At 37.2% G+C, this 5,336-nt stretch overlaps 1 pseudogene; it reads left to right on the forward strand.

Moving 5' to 3' along the window:
- Positions 1 to 332: 332 nt before the first annotated feature.
- LOC118833944 lies at positions 333 to 1,036 on the forward strand (annotated as a pseudogene).
- Positions 1,037 to 5,336: the final 4,300 nt, after the last annotated feature.

A 5,336-nucleotide genomic window follows, 5' to 3' on the forward strand; every position in this document is an offset into this window, starting at 1 on the left:
AAAATGTGTTGAATGAATGCATGAGAGGGGGAAAATTTGGAGGGAGACATTCTAATCTTTGCATCTAATCAAAATGGTGTCAGTATGTTAGGATGGAAAGGACATTGGATCTAGACCTAGGTTTGAATCCTTACTCTGTCATTTATGACCTTTAGGAAATATGCAAGTTATTTCTCCTAGTGAGCCCTCACATCTGTAAAGTGGAGGTAATGTGTACAGTTGAAAAAGCTCTAGAGGCTTCTGCCTGTGATGCTGATGCCATTTTGACAATGACCAAAAAGTGGAGTTTGTAGCCTCAGTAGCAATAGCAGCAGGAAGAGCTTGCCATTCAGATGAGACCATTTGGGTCTTAGGATCAAAGATTTCAGCTCCCTGGGAACACAGGTTTTGATTGTCACCTCAATGGGACAGCTTTGACAAAGAAAAGTCCAGTTCATAGAACTTTGCCTAATGTCCTAGTAGAGCCTTTATCAGGTGAGAGGCGTGAATTTGTGTGATGGTACCATATGTAAGTGAATTTGAGGGCAGTGATGCACCTGCTGAATAACAGGAAATTAACATGGCAGAAATGTATTCTAAAAATGCCAAAGTAGAGTATGTAATACAAACATGTCCAGAGCTACTTTGAAGAGATTTTGAATTCACGTTTCCAGAAGTGAATTCTGGCAAGCTAATGGTACTAACTGAAATGTGAAAAAGAAAAATTAAATAACCACATAGAGTGAGGACGTAGAAAATCAAAGAGAAATGCTGTTAGAAAAGTTTATAAATTGTGATAAAGAGATTTCCTATGCTTTGCATGCTGAAAGCTATTGGGCTTATTAATCTATTATCTGCATCAGCATTTCTTGGACAGTAAATGAGCAACATTTTTTGAAACAGTTGAGCATTATCAATATTTAGGAGTCTCTATTGATGATCTTGGCAGCTGCAAAGTGATTTGCCATAGTCTTTGGGGTACCCATGTGGTTGTGGAAGTATCTTCATGAATTCCACACCTGAGAGTTGCATCATGAAGAAATTAAGTGGAAATTAGGTGGTAGCTTTATGTGTACTTGATACTGTCTATAAACACTGTCGAGAGTCTTCAGTTTTTAAAATTGTCATTTCTAGGTAAGAAATTGTTTATGTCAGCATTTGTAAACTTAAGAATTTGTGTAATTTATGAAATTTTCAAAAATGGCAAAAGTCCACTCTTTATATTTCTCTTTAATATATATTAACAACCTATATTGTATAAAAAGCAATAACTAATGTGGATCCAAGACTTCATCCCATATTACATGTTTATGGAGATAGATTCATCTATTTCTCCTTTATATTTGAAAATTTCAGTTTAACTTACATCCTTCCAAAAATAAATCACAGGCTAAGAAGATGAAAATTATATTTCTTTACCCATTATGATATATTTCAAATTCATTTCTAAAATATTTTCAATTTAAACCCGTGTAAATCTTATCAAGTTGAACAATTCTGGGAAATTATAGTTGTGATATTTAGATTCAAGTTACGAGTCTTTCTCCATGTTTATTGGAAAAGCAGTCCTTTTTATTACATTTTAAAAAGTTGGCCTTCCTCAAATCTAAAAATTTTATGGTTTTGATATTTTCCTCATTTTCACTCTCTGTAGATTATATATATACATCATGTCAAGGTATATTCTCAACATCATTATCTAACCTAAGATGTTTTAGGCCTCGGATTTCAAAATAAGTGTCAGAATGTTAACACATTTGTTTATTATAGAAAATGTTCTATTTGTTTCATTTGCCAAATCTATTTTTGTGATCCAATGATGAATGGAAAATGCTACATGTTACAAAATGCCTGTGACAAAACTTTGACAATATAAATTTTAAAAGAAAGAAAGAAAAAGAAAGAAGAGGGAAGGAAGGGAAGGAAGGGAGGAAGGGAGCAAGGAAGGGAGCTCTGGAGTCAATGGCATAAAATACCATCTCTGTTGTTTACTACATGTGTGTCTTTAGGCAAGTTATTTAACCTTCTAGGGATTACTTTCACCAACTATAAAATGAGATGTAGGACTAAATGACTGTTTTGTTCTAGAGCTCTGATCCAATTATCTTTGGAGAGGAGAAGAAAGGGAGAGGGAGACTAAGTTACCCAACTAGCTGGGTCCCCTTTATGCAGCTCAGTCTACTCACAGGTTGCGCTTATCCTTTGTTTTCAAAGGGAAATGATGGCACATGACTTGCCGTTGACTTTGATTTGAGTGAGGGAGGGCTGTGCAAGGTCACCAGCCTCGCTTTCTCCTCCAGAGCCATCTGGATCCAGTGACCAGATATTCATCAGGATGACTGGAGATGACCCAGGATGCATTGGGAGACCTTGGACCTTTTAGGCTAAGGTCTTTTCATGTACTCACATGGAGTGAGGTAAGGCCCATTCAGTCAATAGGCCTATTTAAGAAGTGAGTCAAAGGATGGTTCCTTTAATTAGAAAAAAAAAATCAAGCTGGGAGGGGAAGACTTTTAGGATTGCTGTTCCAAAGTGAAACAGTTACCACTGACATTCACTCTAAGCCGGGGGGCCCAAAAGACAGCCATTAAATAGAGCTTGGGCAGGGACCTATTTTGGTCCAGTCTATGAGCCTCAGAGTGAACTGGGTTTAAGGCTTAAGATCCTTACTAGCTCTAAAACTTATGGTGAATGTATAGTTATCTAGACTTTAGGAATTGCCATCTAGCAAAAAAGGATAATTTCGGAGTAGAAATCAGGAATCCAGTGGGTTACACTAGCTGAGAAGGCATTTTATGATCTTGAGAGAAAAAGATGCAATTCATGTAAAAATCATTATTATAAAATACTTTCTATTTTAACATGGTAAAATAGACCAGAATCATTTCCTCATGTTACCCCTCTGTTTTCTTCCATCTCTTGGCTTTCTTCTGGTGTCAGAGGTCATACAATTGACTTGGATCTGAAATCCTTTCTCCCCCCTGAAAAATATCTTCATTCCCAATAGACGATGGCAAATTCACTGAAGCGCCAGCCCCCTTGTGGGTTGCAGATAAGTTGTGAAAGGTTCTTTTTTCCTTCCTTTTAAGAATAAGATTTTCCTTGCCTTTTGTGAACTCTGGAGAAAAATAGAAATACTGTTGACGCAGTCTTCTTTTATGTTCCTTCACTGTAATATGATCATTTATTATCACCATGATGCTTTTCAATCACAGGAGGTTGCTGGCAGCTGAAAAAAAGTCATTCTACTTCTCTCACCAGAAATAGTTACTACACATGTGTACACACACAAACACACACACAGTTGTTCAATCATTTTTTCAGTCATGTTTGACTCTTTGTGACCCCATTTGAGGTTTTTCTGGAAAGATACTGGAATGGTTTGCCATTTCTTTGTCCAGCTTATTTTACAGATGAGGAAAGTGAGGCAAGCAGGATGAAGTGACTTGTCTCAGGTCACTAGCTAGCAAGTGTCAGAGGCCAAATTTGAATTTAGGAAGATGAGACTTCTTGACCCCTGGCCTGGCATTCTATACACTGCACCACCTAGAAGATATATATGTGTGGTTTTGTGTGTGTACACACCCATATATGTATATATACATACATACACATATTTCACATATATATAATATACATATATTGATATCTAGAGATATAGTTCTATACATATACACATAATTGCATAACTATACCAGCTGTTTCCTTGACCTCAAATAGACCTGCATTTATCTCTAACTTCTCACATTTGAAGAATCATAGAGATTTTAAGCTACAAGACACCAAGGAGTTCACTGAATCTATCCCCCCACACAACTGAAACCCAGAGAGGTTAAATTATTGATCTGAGGTCACGGAGCTTGTTAGTGGTGGAGCCAGGGCTTTATGCTCTCTGAGCATTAAGATCCTGTGGGTGCTTTCTTTATAACACAGACCTAAGAAGACAGTGTGAGCAGTTGGATCAAAGGGGTTTATTTTTGGGTTTGGGCCTGAGTGTGCATTTTCAGGTGAGTATGCTGTTGTCCTCCCAGGCATGCTCAGGCATTCTACCCAGCTTCTCACATCAATATGGATCATAATACACAGATGTAGAGTTAGAAGAGATTTTAGAGTAAAACTGTCTCATTTTACAGATGACTGAAATGAGGCACAGAGAAGTGAAGAGATTTCCTTAGGGATCAGTCACATAGCTAATAAATATCCAAGGCAGAATTTTAACCTACGTATTCATGTAGCCAAGACCAGTGCCCTATCTCCTATATCATACAAATAGACTTATGTGCCTGTAATTGGGAAGTTAGAGCAGCCCATTAATCAGAGAAAGGGAAGAGACTGGCAGATACGCAGTCTTCCTTCTCACACCTACTCCCTAAAGTCAAGCTAAATCTTTTGCCTGAATTAAGTAGTGATGTCAATACATCTGTCTTCTTGGTGCTGGCAAAGTTTCAGCAGGCCCTGCTTCTGTTGATATCAGGATGGATTTTCTAGAGAGAATTGGGAGTGATTAAAATAAAGAAGCAGCAAACAAACAAACAAAAAAGTATAGGCTGGGCTAGGTGTATTTTTGTCAACAAAGCAGAAGGCTGGGGGTCCTGAGTGCACATTAGTATATCACGACAAGGAATAGTGGGGAGCTTTTTCTTTTCTTTGCAGTATTTTTCTTTTACTTTCAAGGGACTACTTCAAAGTATTTGATGCGTTTGATTTTCCAGCTATAGGAATAAAGGATAAAGATACATATCCCTCTCTTTTAAGATATGTTCTTCATATCATTTTCAGTTAAGCATGGCCGGATGGCTTTGTTCTAAAGTCTTTGTTTGCCCATCATTCACATGGGGGAAGAAAACTGCTCCTCTCGCACATGTCAGTGTTCAATAGATACTCCATTGAATCAGGGACTCCATTTATACTTATACTCAATAAGAAGAAAGTCCCCACATATTCTCAAAATTTTATAACAGCATTTTTATGCTAAGATGGGGGGGATGTAGATAGGGAATTTCTAAATAAATTGTGGTACATGAATGTTATAGAATATTAATATGCTGTAAGATACAATGTGTATGATGAATACAGAGAAGCATGGGAGGATCTATATGAACTGATGCACAGCAAAGTAAGTAGTACCAAGGAAACATACACAGTAACTACAACAATGTGAATGGAAAGAACACAAAAAAGACAATGCAATAAAATTACAAATATCTAGCAGGACTAGAATGAAGAGATATGAGAAGACACTTCTAACCTATCCCTTTGTGGCAGTGGGAGGTCCACAGGTGTTAAGCATTACATTTTTGGACTTTTGGAATGTATTGATCAATTGTGATTATTTTCCCCCTCTCTAAAAAAATTAC

Source organism: Trichosurus vulpecula, chromosome 1 (genome assembly GCF_011100635.1).
Source record: "Trichosurus vulpecula isolate mTriVul1 chromosome 1, mTriVul1.pri, whole genome shotgun sequence".
NCBI lineage: Eukaryota > Metazoa > Chordata > Mammalia > Diprotodontia > Phalangeridae > Trichosurus > Trichosurus vulpecula.